Source organism: Stigmatopora nigra, chromosome 2, assembly GCF_051989575.1.
Source record: "Stigmatopora nigra isolate UIUO_SnigA chromosome 2, RoL_Snig_1.1, whole genome shotgun sequence".
Taxonomy (NCBI): Eukaryota; Metazoa; Chordata; class Actinopteri; order Syngnathiformes; family Syngnathidae; genus Stigmatopora; species Stigmatopora nigra.
The window spans coordinates 10,085,049-10,097,721 of NC_135509.1; the positions used below are offsets into that span (position 1 = coordinate 10,085,049).

General features: G+C 38.4%; 1 long non-coding RNA gene across 2 annotated transcripts; it reads left to right on the top strand.

Annotated features, from left to right (window-relative positions):
- The first annotated feature begins 1,976 nt into the window (after nucleotides 1–1,976).
- On the top strand, nucleotides 1,977–11,243 carry LOC144185729 (uncharacterized). 2 transcript variants are annotated; one of them, XR_013324807.1, is made up of 3 exons: nucleotides 1,977–2,073; nucleotides 10,244–10,382; nucleotides 10,741–11,243. It is a non-coding gene; the product is annotated as an uncharacterized LOC144185729 (long non-coding RNA). The 2 variants fall into 2 exon arrangements; XR_013324808.1 differs by having other exon boundaries at nucleotides 1,986–2,068.
- The last annotated feature ends 1,430 nt before the right edge of the window (nucleotides 11,244–12,673 follow it).

The window sequence follows — 12,673 nt, forward strand, 5'->3', positions numbered from 1 at the left end:
AGCACTGGCGAAGCTCACAAGGCCATTTCGGCATCCCCCCACCCTCTGGTTTTTTTTTTATCTGTCCCAGATTGGTAGAGCCCTTCCATAAGATGAAGAGAGAAGAAATCAAAATAAATGGAGTCCATTAAAAGCAGCAATGCATCAACTGTTTGATAAAGTGATTAATAAACAGCCTGGGATTGTGATTGATTAAAGCATTTAATCAAAGTGCTAAAGAAGCCTTATTGCCATTGAATAAATAACCTGGATGCATTAAAAAGGTAGAAAAGGCGCGATACACTGCATAAAACCTAATCATTGTTTTGTCAGTCAAAACCTGAAGTGTGCTGAACTTGAAAACAATTTTAGTCCTTGGTCTTCAGGTAACTCATTATTTAAACAAAGAAGATTCATGCAAATGTCTGTGCTGCAGCATTAGACTTTCAAATACTTTGTAATCAATGAATAAAATCCCTGACAAATACCAAGGTAGACAATGAGTGGGCAGACACGTGGAAACGGCAACACTTGTAAGCCTTAAATGTCACTCACTAATGCATAGTGATAAATTGTGTCAATTGTCATCCCAAGCTCGGTAAAGTTCATTTTTAATGTATAGCGCATTAAGATGCCAAATTACAGACAGTACGATCCCTCACAATGAGCGACCCGGGTAGCTTAAGCACCTCAGGTTAAAATGCTTTGTGTTTAAGCATGGCATTCCCAGGAAAAAATGGCATCCATTTTGCGAATGGCAATCTTTTATTGTTTTTTTTTTCTTTTCGAATGAACAGCATAAACTGAAAGAGTCTAATGTCATGGAATGATTACTATAGACGGAAGAAACTTGTGTCCTTTCCCCTTTTTTATAGGCTGTAGTGTCAGTCAGTCTATTTCTTTAGTCTAAGATTGTCGTAGTATTGAACTAAGTAATAACACAATGTGAATACAGTTAAACATCTTACATTGGATTTTCTTAGCTTAGTTGGGTTTTTAGAAATATATTGCAATATGTTAAGGTTTTAAAGTGTCACTCTGGTACCAATCTATGGTGAGTGGGTTGTATATATTTTTTTAGCTTGTGGCTAAATTACAAAAAAAAACAATTCTGATTCACAGCATTGCCTCATAATACTCATATATTCAGGTAGTATTTATTTAGTTTGAGTTTTTTTGTTTTGTTTATTTTCTCAGGTCATTCGTTTCATTGCTTTGTTTTTAAATTATGGAATTATGACGCAAAAAGCCCTGACCCTTTTTAGATTCAAGTTATTTTGCTCTATTACCAGTTGACTCTTATTTCTCATTGGCTCACTTCCAATTATACATTTATTTGTCTTTAAATCCGAAAAGGCCATTGTAGTTGTTGCTCATGTTCAGAAAATGAGCCAAGCAAGTTATTGTAGGCGTTTCATATTCTAACGTGCCAACACCAGATTAAAACGATAAGAAAACATTACAATCTGTCTCTCAGAGACCTGTGTTTGGTTGGCCACAAACAACACCAAGGTCTACCCACTGCTAGGATAAACTTCCATTGCTAGAGCCTACTCAAGCTGTTTTCAGGGAAACATTACATCCTGAATTGGTCGCCAGTAGCAGGGCGACAGCAGTGCGTAAAATAAATTCATCTTTTATTATTGCATTTTTGCTCAGAGGTGAAGAATTTATCTAGTTATGTTTTCTGACTTTTCAACGCTGACAGTGTAAATTCAATTACATCATCAATTCTGATATTTTGGAGAAAAAAAATATAAAATTAGCTACCCGACTATAAGGCCGAAATATGTGAAAAATATTTTTTATTATTTGAATATATATTTTTAGTTACATGTCACAGACAGAATCACTAGCAAGAAATCATATAGTAACAATGATTGTACATGCCCCTTTAACTTTAAAGCCCTCATTAAAAAAGCTTTAATCTGTGTTTTATAGGCACAGTGGATACAGTGCAAGCCGTTTAATCAAAAGTCTCCAACGAAAATATGCACGTCCAATGAGTGACATGTGAATGACTTGTTAATTATGCAAATGGGGGTGCAGCATGAACCTGTAAGTTGCGAGAACTCTGTCATCTCAAAGGGTATGGTGAGTGTGATAATGTAGCGGCGTGGCACCGCTCTCTTGATGTAATGACAGGTCAATTTGACGGCCTTTTATCCCCTGCGCCTAGCTTCTTTTCTCCGTTTAACCACCCCCACCCAGCCTCTGTTTTCCACCCATCCCTTGGACTTTGATTCTCCCTTTTGTTCCATGGTCTGCTTTGCTGACACTCCTCAAGAATAAGAGATGGCGCGCTAATGGCGACCCGTTCACACCACGACGACGACCTCTGTCGCTTCCCGCCTCAACCTCTCACCTAGGGGCTGACAGCGTGATTAATTGAAGAACGTTATGATTTATGAGTATCTTCTCGTGACGATTAACAAGGCAACAGGTGGCGCCGCAAAAGTTGCTACCATGAACATGTCGTAAACAGACGGGCACAATAGGGAATTATGTTGAGAGAACCCTGTTTTGTCTCATGCTGACTGTCAAATGAGTTGAGCCATACATCATTGTGACTGTTTTTTGTCCAAAACTGTCATGAGGTTATTTTTTTAAAAAGTCACCTCCCCCACGCCCAACTTGACAAGTCAGTTTTACGCACATGGAAATTGTATACTCCAAAATTACGCATTCAAAATGCATGTTCATTAAAGAAAAATCCACAATTATCAATTAAAAAGAATGAATAAATAAAATTCAACCAAGGAAAATCAGACATTTAGTTTGGATTGGAGATCAAGAGAATTATTTTCAATGACAAGAATGACTCAACTACGAATGTAGTTTTCATATGACAATTATTTGAGATAATTTAGGCAGTTTATCGATTTTAGAAGTACAGAGAATAGCTAAAGGTAATTTGGATGCAAAATATTAAAGCGCAAGTCAAAATATTTAGTGATTTTCCCAAGTACGGGATGAATAAAGTTTAATCTAATCTAATTACTACTACTCTGAGTGTCCCTTACCTGGCTGTCTGTTTGTCACTTGGTAGATTCCTAGTAAACCTGAAGACATTCCAAGTCACCCATTACCGTGACGACCCTCTCGTGCACTGCAAGCCTCATGTCATAGCATAATAAATTAGATTGGTAGACAACATCTAGCGCTGTACAAACTGCAGTGAGTGTGGAAAAAAGGGCATACCTTTATGGAGACTACCAATAGGCAGCAAGCACTAATGTGGCAGGGTCCAATGTTGGCTTGTTCTCTAACCTTTGTGAATAGCGGCTGTGAACTTTGTGTTTTAAATGCCCACTACTCAATTTGCTGAACGTTTTGAAGGAAAACAAGTCGTGACATAGGGCCTCACCAATTGTCCTTGGCAGGTTAACTCAATGTATTGCTTTGGAGATTAATCTGTCTTGCCTTCAAAAGACTTAACTGTGTCGTATGGTCAAGCCTAGGTGACAGGGAGCATGGGGAGCGTTAAAGAGGTCACGTGAGACCTTCTCATCGACTGAGTCCTTTACAAAAGGGTGACTTCAGTGCGGCATAGCAGTCTCTTGACACTGTGGCACCGGCATACCGTCCAGCTGGATGACTGTGCATGGCGAGATCTGGCCTTAGGTGACCCTTAGCTGCGAGCTGTGACAGCTGATGGGTGACTGATGTGCTGTTTCTGCTGTGTCAGTGGGAAAAGTCTGGCATTTCACAAAAACCCTTCCCCCTACCATGAATGACCTGGATTCAACTTGTATGGGCCAACAAAAGAGTCAACTACAGTTTGTAGCCTGTCATTCCTTGACCTGATAATAGCGGGTGATTGTTGGTGTCAGAAAAACAGATCAGTTGTGCTGGCTTGAAGGTGATTGGTAAGAAGATACCACAATACTGTGTTTGTATAGACGTGTAATCAATGAAAAAATAATTATCGGTAAGGTCGACAGAGGTTAATTTCAGTCAAAAAACTTTCGATCTTGCAACACTCGTGTCTCACCTATGTGACATGAGCACTGACCTGTGATTCGGGTGAGCGGCAGCAGAATAAAACGGGCCATGATTCGTGTTCGTTGTAGGTTCTGAAGGTCAGGGACAGTGTCAGCGTCAAACCTTTTTTTGGTGAATGCATAGTTGCTTCATTTCCCCTTTTTTTCAAACAATAGGTTGTCTTAATGGCTAACTTCTTTTAAATGTGGGTCATGACTTAGCAAGAAAAAGAAAAATGCAGGTCCCAGGGTGATAACAATTGAGGAGCACTGTTATAGAGATGCACTGCCCACTGCTGCATGCCCCATATGTTGAGGTTGCACACAAGGTGGTTTCTCAGGATACTGCACTTGCTAATTATAAATTTAATTTGCATTTTAATTAGAATGGTGCAGAATTAAAGCCTGCCAGCTGGATGATTTCAGAATGCCTCCCTCTTTGTTTTCCTATGCACTTTTTCTGTTTCTGACTGTCCTGTATAAATGTTTATCACCCTCCTCAAGGTGGGATGATGCATAGCAAAAAGTAAACTGATCTCACAGTTAAACTATTTATGGTTCATTTAACTTTTCACATAATTTGGTTAAGCTTCATTGCAACTTCATGGGATTTATATTAAGTCATTGAATGTCGTCCTGAGGAGCCTGATGGCTGTCATGGTCCACATTGAACATACTTTACATTTGCGCAGGGGAGTAAGTGATCTGTTTGTGTAGGCCGCTAATATCATTCAGTTTTGGTCATTATTTTTCAATCTCCATAATTCGTCCCGTTCCCTGTGCTACTTCTCTCCCAACCTCGTGGTCGTGCTCATTCCCTCTCACCTCCCACGGCGTCCTTGCTCAATAATTGTCATTAATTGATTGACAGCTCTGATAGAGCTAACTAACCCTGGTTCTGCTCCCGTGTCTGTGTTTTTAAATGAGAGCTTGTACATCCACTGACCTTGTCTACCCGTCACCAGTCAGCCAGGGTGAGACAATCCACACAATGTCTCACCTTAGTAAAGTTGACAATCCTGAATGAGTGTAATTGCAGTAGGAATTTCTGCTACACTTTAAAAGCTAGTGCGGGCCTTTTCGAGCTACCATAATTTTGAGACTAAAAAGTGCCGAGAATTATAATGTGCACCATTAATGAATGAGTTTTTTTTCATAAACTCATAGTCCCCCAAATTACTCCATTCAAGTACTTTCGAACAAAAACTTGGATTCTATTTTTATTGTATGTGAATGATTTTGAATTCTAGTCAGAAAATCTTACCGTAACACTAACGCTACTACTTTTAAACATTTTGTCATCCTCTTTGTCTACATTTACGGACCAGCCTCTTGTGAAACATGAGCCATTTTCTGTTTTTCCCCCTCTAATAATTCATGCATGATCTGTGTGCTGGTCCCATGTAATGCATGACATTCTTCCAGGTTGTTTTGGTTTGGGAGGCTGCCAATCCCAGTTTTGCACCTCTTTTCAAGCCCAGTTTGATGTGGTGTGAATAACATTCAGACATACGCACACGCCCTCCATAGTGTTCATCCAAGGAAAGCCATGCGAGACACCCTCCCTGCTCCGAGGGTGGCATTTGGCAAGGGCCAAACACACCTGGCAACATGTCTCAATTTCCCCCCTCACCCATCCTGTTCATCACAAAACAAACTAGACCCCCTCCATTTTTTTTATTAACACCAGTTTCTAGAAAATGCATCTATAATTGCATTTATCCCTAAATCCAGCAATATGAAACAGCCAGGTTTAATAGTTACCCCAAAACACACTCAAGAGAACAATCCATTCAATTACCCACTGAGGTTTGGCATGGACTAGAGCTTTCCACCATGCCATCGCTTGTTTTTCTCTGTAGAAACAGTGGCTATGTAATAAAGTCTTGGCCCAAATTCTCAAGATTAAAATCTGTCTACTGCCGCAAGGTGCTTTCCCTCTGTCGCGTCGCATGAAACATCTCCATTCTTGTTTGTGATTGCTATCAGGCGATTCAGTCGCAACATGATTTGGGTTGTGGGTGCTCCCCATGGTTCATTGTTAGCCTTTTAAGAACATGAGGTCACAATCTAAACCCGGTATTAGATAAGAAGTATATTATGCTAGAAATGTATCTTTCACTTAAAAAAAAGTAATGTTTGTATATTTATCCCAGGTTCAATTATCATAAAAGCTTTGATAACGGTAAATTTTAACTGGGGCGGAATTTTCTTTTGATGGTGAAATGTGAAAATAGTTGTAAGTGAAAAACAGCTAGCGATTGATTCAATAATTCTTCATTTTGGTCATTTTTTTGTGCCACAGTTATTTGATTGTTCAGATCGTGATCACCCTGAAAAAAATTATTACCTTTAAAAATAATTCCAAATCGATATTTCAACAGTAAGGCTACCTTTTTGAGAATAGATTGATGTACATGGATTATAGAAATAAAAATCTATACACACGTTATGGATAATTGTTACACCTCTAATTTACTGGTGTGTCACTCAATAGCAATTAAAAACAAATATATAATCCTGTTCTTCCTAAATTAAAGAATTGACAGAAATGCTTTGAATGAGTGAAGAAAAGAAAAAGAAAAGCTAAGCAGTGAACTCTCAAGAACCATTTTTAGGTTCATCTTTGTCAAATATTGGAGTATATGAAGTGGTGCGCTGAGGTGCTGAGATAGCTATTTGAAGGGATTTTAACTCATTTGAGCAATTACATGCTTAACTGGCCCAAGATAATCTGTCACCCAAAGCTTCTCCCGCTCCTTGCCGATCCTCGGCTGTCTCAAAACCTCCTACGCCGCACAAGAGACGCTTCCCAATAGCAGGATTTAGAGCACAAAAGCTCGCTCTGAATGGAATGAAGGCCTCCGAGAAATTAATTGCCTCTAACAAACAGCATGACTGCTAGCATGTTTTGTGTCCCATTCTTATCAGGCCTCCTGATGGAGAAGGGTGGTCCGCACTTCTAAAAGAGGATGAACCAACAAAGTATGGAATTTGCACCAGAGTTTCTTGTGCTTTTCTTTTCGTTTCTTTCTTTCCTTTTTTTTCTTTTTTTGTTTTTAAACTGATGTAAATTGTATGCACTGTGTCCCAATCCACGAAATTAACTTGAGCCAATGAAAATGCTTGGGATTTATATTTGCCCTCATTTCATACCTTACACAAGGTAGAGATTAGTCCAGCCTAAAATCCCCCAACTAAACACTCCCAATATGTAACAGTAAATATTTGTATTGTGTACTATCACTTATTACTTTTCGAGCTACAAGACATACTTAAAATCCTTGTTTTTTTCCCCACAAATATTATCATTGTATGAATTCTGGTTGCACATAAAGACCTCTCCTACTAGTCCATAACTCATCCAATAATATGGCAGACATAAATTTGTCATTCATCAAACACAAAGAATTAAACAACTAATAATTGAGCCAATCAGAAAGAATTTATTTGAACAAGTACAATAATATTATGATATTTGAAGTGATATATTATCTGTAGCACTTTATTGACTTGGATTTTGGGGGTGTACCCAATATAGCTCTGTTTTTTTCATTCTATCTTTTTACAGATTTTTGTAGTGAATCAGTGATACATTTTGCCCTAGTTCTGTCCCCCACTTGCTCCTGCACTCACATGTCACCTTTCTTTTCATCCAACACTAGCGTGGTATCTATCATCCTGGTGCAGACGGCGCCATCACTGACTGCCACGCCACTCAAAAAAAAAAAAGAAAAAAAAGCTGGGCATGCACAAAGACATTTGCATTTTTGCATCTTATTACGGTTAGAATAGTGTGGCTGCATCGCTCGCCATTATCTGCCACCGTTTTATCTATGACGTTTGAAACGTCATGTTTAAATGTCAATGATTGACTAAAGAAAAAGGAGCGACCTTTTGTGGTGTCACCGCTCTCCCTCCCTCCTTTATCCCCTTTCTCACTCATCTTCTCTTTCACTGTAGTTTTTTCTCCCTTACGGTGTTTTGTTACTGTGTGTTGGCCATTCCCAGTAAGTTGAGTCGCTTTAATGATAAGCTTCACATCAGATGTAGGCTATTATTGACATAACCGTACTAGGCAACTCTAAGGGTTAAATAGGTCTGTACTGGTACACGTAGAGTTTTAGAACTAGAAATGCTAGAAAGGCTTCAGATTGAAAGGCCTGTAGTTATTGTGTTCATTTGTACAATGATTTGAATGGATACTGTTTGTTTTCATGTTATTGTTTTATTTTTCACAAAATAGTACTATTTTTTTGTCTTTTTGGAATAACCAAATTTTCCATTCATTGTTTGCAGCAATGTTTCATTAAAAGGCTAAAATATCAATTACAGGTAAAAAATATTATACCCTTGCAAAATAATAACTTTACTATTTGTAATAATAATTGTAAAAAATAAAACAGGAACTGTCAAATGACACATTTTACTTATAATGAGGCTAGTTGTGTATAGAGTTATCTTTTTTTATAGGAAAGGTATGTTTATCTGGCAGCATTTACAGATTCCCAAGATTGGATTGATTATTCTGCATTGTAAACAAGGTTGATTACATCTATTTTTTCCTCAGGCCTTTGAAATGTGCAGAGGAATTGTTTAGCTCCTTTACTTTAATCTTCTCACTGTGGTATTCACGCAATATACATTATGACAGCTCACTCATTCCGGCAAAACCGAAGAGCTCTTTATTACTTATAAATACTATTTGTGGCAAACACAATGAGAATGAAATGCACACTGCTTCCAGCGTGAACATGTGTGTAATGAGCTGACAACCGTAGGAGGCACAATCTTTAAGAGTTTATCAAACTCTGCTGTGCCTGCTAATTAGAGGCAGACACACAAGTACTAGGATACATTTACATTTGATTTGATCCTGCACAGAGAATCTCCCCATTAGTATCCTCCTCCCCATGAATATGACAGTAATTGCTGTCTCACTGTGTTGCTGTTGTACCATTCAGGGAATGTAGCGCGTACTGTAGCTTATTATTGCACCACACAGTCTGGGGAATCAAATAAATCACTCAGGTTATCTTATTAATTAAGTCCAAATAAATGTGCTCGGACTAATTTATTCCTTCCAAATACCATGGGATCTCTCACCATAACTAATGGCACAGGCTGACATTTCTTGTGCTTGAAAAAAACCTAACCCCAAGTAATTTATTTAGATATTTGCAATTAGAGGTAATTCCTTTTGGCGACAACATAACTTAGTATACGGATATTCACATTTTGCTAGTAAAGTGCAACAATAGCTGCTCGATTCAGCCGTTGTGAAATGAATGAAGTATAATTAACAATTCACACTACAGTAAGCACGTTATTGTAAAATAAACAAGTGGGATTAATTCAATTTCGTATATCGTGAAGAGGAGATGGATAGTTTTTTCTGCTGAAGCTACCTTTTAATAGTAATTGCAAGTTAGGTCTTACTTTTTATTCTTAGCCTGCATAGGATTTGACGATGAACGGCAGCTATTTCCACTTATTAACTGAACTCAGACTGAGTTCGGCCAATTTGCCTTAATCTGCTGATGTGTCCTCCTTTGTAATGGTTGGTAATTGGTTGATTTTTTTTTACAAAGTCCCACCTTTTTGCCTGCACGATCTGCTTGTCATTTGGAATGATTGTGGCAATTATGTTTTATAGTATGGGGTTCTTTTTTCTTGCATTAGTGCAATATGTCTTTGTGAAGCATAACCTCTCTACAGCTCAAGTCAGCCTTTTTCTTGAGCTTTTCTCCCGCGCGGTGGCTAAGTGCTAAAGTCAAATCATTCCCACCCTATACAGGCCAATTGTTCCAGATTTCCTTATTATGCACTTGAACTGCACAGCACTCTTTCCTACCCATTCCCCTTAAAAAATGCATTTAAGGTATTCAGACTGTTCTACTTTATCAGTCTTTAGGATGCTTAAATCTGAATTAGATACCTCTTTTTTTCTCAACCTCTTCCAATACTTTTCCTCTTGAATGGTAAGTAAACAAATGAGTGTTTTCCCAAGAAAAACCCTCCAGTGAAAAGTGTGAAACTCAGGCATATGACTGGCCTGAACTTTAGTGCCCCCTTCGCTCCCCGTCCTTCAAGCCCTCGGTGGAATAACACTTGAGCCGCAGCTCTCGAGTACGCATCCACGCCTCCCTTTTATAGCCCACGGGCATGTGAAGACGTTGAGCCCAGCCATGCTTATCTGACCCTAACCTTGGCGTATGGTGACCTTGACCTGCACCTCACCTCTTACTAGTCCTCCGGGCTACATCTGTTCCTTTCCCTAGGACACCCAAGTAGTTAGCCATACTGGAGCATCACCTTGGGGCTCCATTTGTTTTCTCCGGAGAGCTCCGCAAAGAGTTGTCATTAAGGACTGAACTTGATCTGCTTCTTCCTACATAAATTGGCCTGGCCCTACAAGAAGTGAGTACACTGTAAATAACGAGTGCATAATGTCCGGCATGAAACAAAATCTGGGTCAAAATTGACATTCTATATTTTTCCCAGCCAAGTGTGTCATGGTGCCAGAGGACAACAACCACAAACTATTAGTAATCTCCCGAATCACATAGTCTTTCTCCAAATAAAGAAACACATGTTTAGCTTAGGCTTTAAAATTGAAATTTACTGGATACGGGATGAATAAAGTCATCTCATCTAAAACAGAATTGTTGTTACTACGGTTTAAGATCAATTTAGCATGGTATCCTAATAAATTGGCTTGGCTAAAGCCCTAGCTACAAGTTCAATATCTTGATTATGATTTCTTTATTCTTTTCAGAAAATCTGTGGATCGACCTGCTGTTTTGATTGTCAACTCTATACCAGAGAAAAGAGACACCATTGCTCCAAGGCCACAAATATTGGAAAGAAGGCAGCCTGTTCTTTTCACCATTTACTGCATAAATTATTCACATAAACGTCAACTACTTATTGATGACTTTACCATGATGCATTAAAGATTAGTTATGCTTTCCTGTTATATGGATCAAATTCAGTAACAGGCAAATGAATGTGTGAAAAAAAAGAATGAGAGAAAATTGTTCTGTCTGTATCAAGTTCTTTAAGTATGGGAAAATATCCCTATGTCTCAATCACATCCATGGTATCATGTTGCCATGGAGTCAAGGGCTAAGGTGAAAGGGTACTACTGAGGAACACGGCATTGATCCCAACACCTGACAACATTGTGCTTTTAGTATCTTATTGTTCTTGATTTAAATTGTGGATATTTTGCTTTGTTTTGGGCACACTGATGTTGTCTACTACAAGTATTTTGCAAAACCAAAGTCAGTAGAAACAGAAATGATTGCCGTCTTATTTCTGTTCAAAAATCAGAAATTAACTGTGTTAGTTTTCCATTAAACATGCCAAATGTCTTCTTATCATTGTGAAAGTTGCCATGAAGCTCTTAAAAAATGATGCCTCTTTTGCAAAACAAAAGTCAAACAATAACCCACAATAGGGAATTTGAAACTCAGGGCACACATTAAGTCTGTTGCGTTACAAGGCATCCCATCCATTTTGAAGAACATTCTAAATTTAGCACTTTCAAGTACACCTGATGTTGTGAAAATACGAAAAAATAATTCCCTTTTCATCTTCGCTCCAATATGTTGGCCATGTGTTTACGTCTAGAAAGAAAGGGGATCTCGAGCCTTGTGCTCTGCATATAATAAATCAGACGTAAAGAGAATGAACATCCACCCACTCCCTGTGCAAGGGCCATGCTATTTGGATGGCCAATGTGACCTTTTTCCATGGCCTTTCAGATTAGGTGTTCGACATGGAAAATTGCACTCCTGGTGCAGTCCATAAATCATACCCAGCCATTTTTTCTTTAAAGAGCTATGTAAATACCAGTGTACTAGCTAGGTAAACAACCCTAACCCCTGATACAAATGGCTTGAAAATTGAAGAAAAGCACCTTATTTTTCAGCTGAAATTGCTTTTGAAACCCAGTCCTGGTACACGGGACGAGGGAGCCATGCAGTGATTTGTGCTCCGGGAATAGAAATACCTTGAAGATAACCACACTCGACACAGTCCCTACGTTACGGAGCTATGGCAATGATCAAAGATATCATTGTAGTGCATTATTCGTTCCCATGGAGGCACCCCCAAATATTTCTGTAGGCTATCTGATGTGACACCTACCCCAATACACTAGCTTTCATTTTAGCAGACAAAGGGCCCAGCATTCACCGAAGCGTGCCGAGCCTGCTTTAACCAGTCAGTGGAAAAAGTTAGTTACATTTGAGAGGATAGCTATAAAAAATAAATAACCATTGGAATTTATTAAAATGTACTGTTGTCATATTGTAGCTGTTATTCTGTTGACCTGTATTGATTAAAGAAATATATCTAATTGTTAATAGTGAACTCAATTAAATTTAGTCATATACTAATGTTAAAATAGAGAACAAAATTGAAGCTTAACATGGAAATTGCGTTCTTATTTTTACATTCTTTATATAGTTTAGTTTGGCTAAGTCTACCAACATTTGGATTGTTTTTTTAAGATGCAATGGTCAATAAAGACTAATTTATGTGTCTTCAATTCAACCACTAAACTCTAGGTGAAGAAAATTAATATATTCCCATTCATTTAAATGAGTGAAATTGCAGGGATTCATGAACTTGGTCCATGAACACATTTCCGTCTGTAGCTGACGAGTGCCTGCATGAAACATTTGGCAACTCTTCAACTTCAC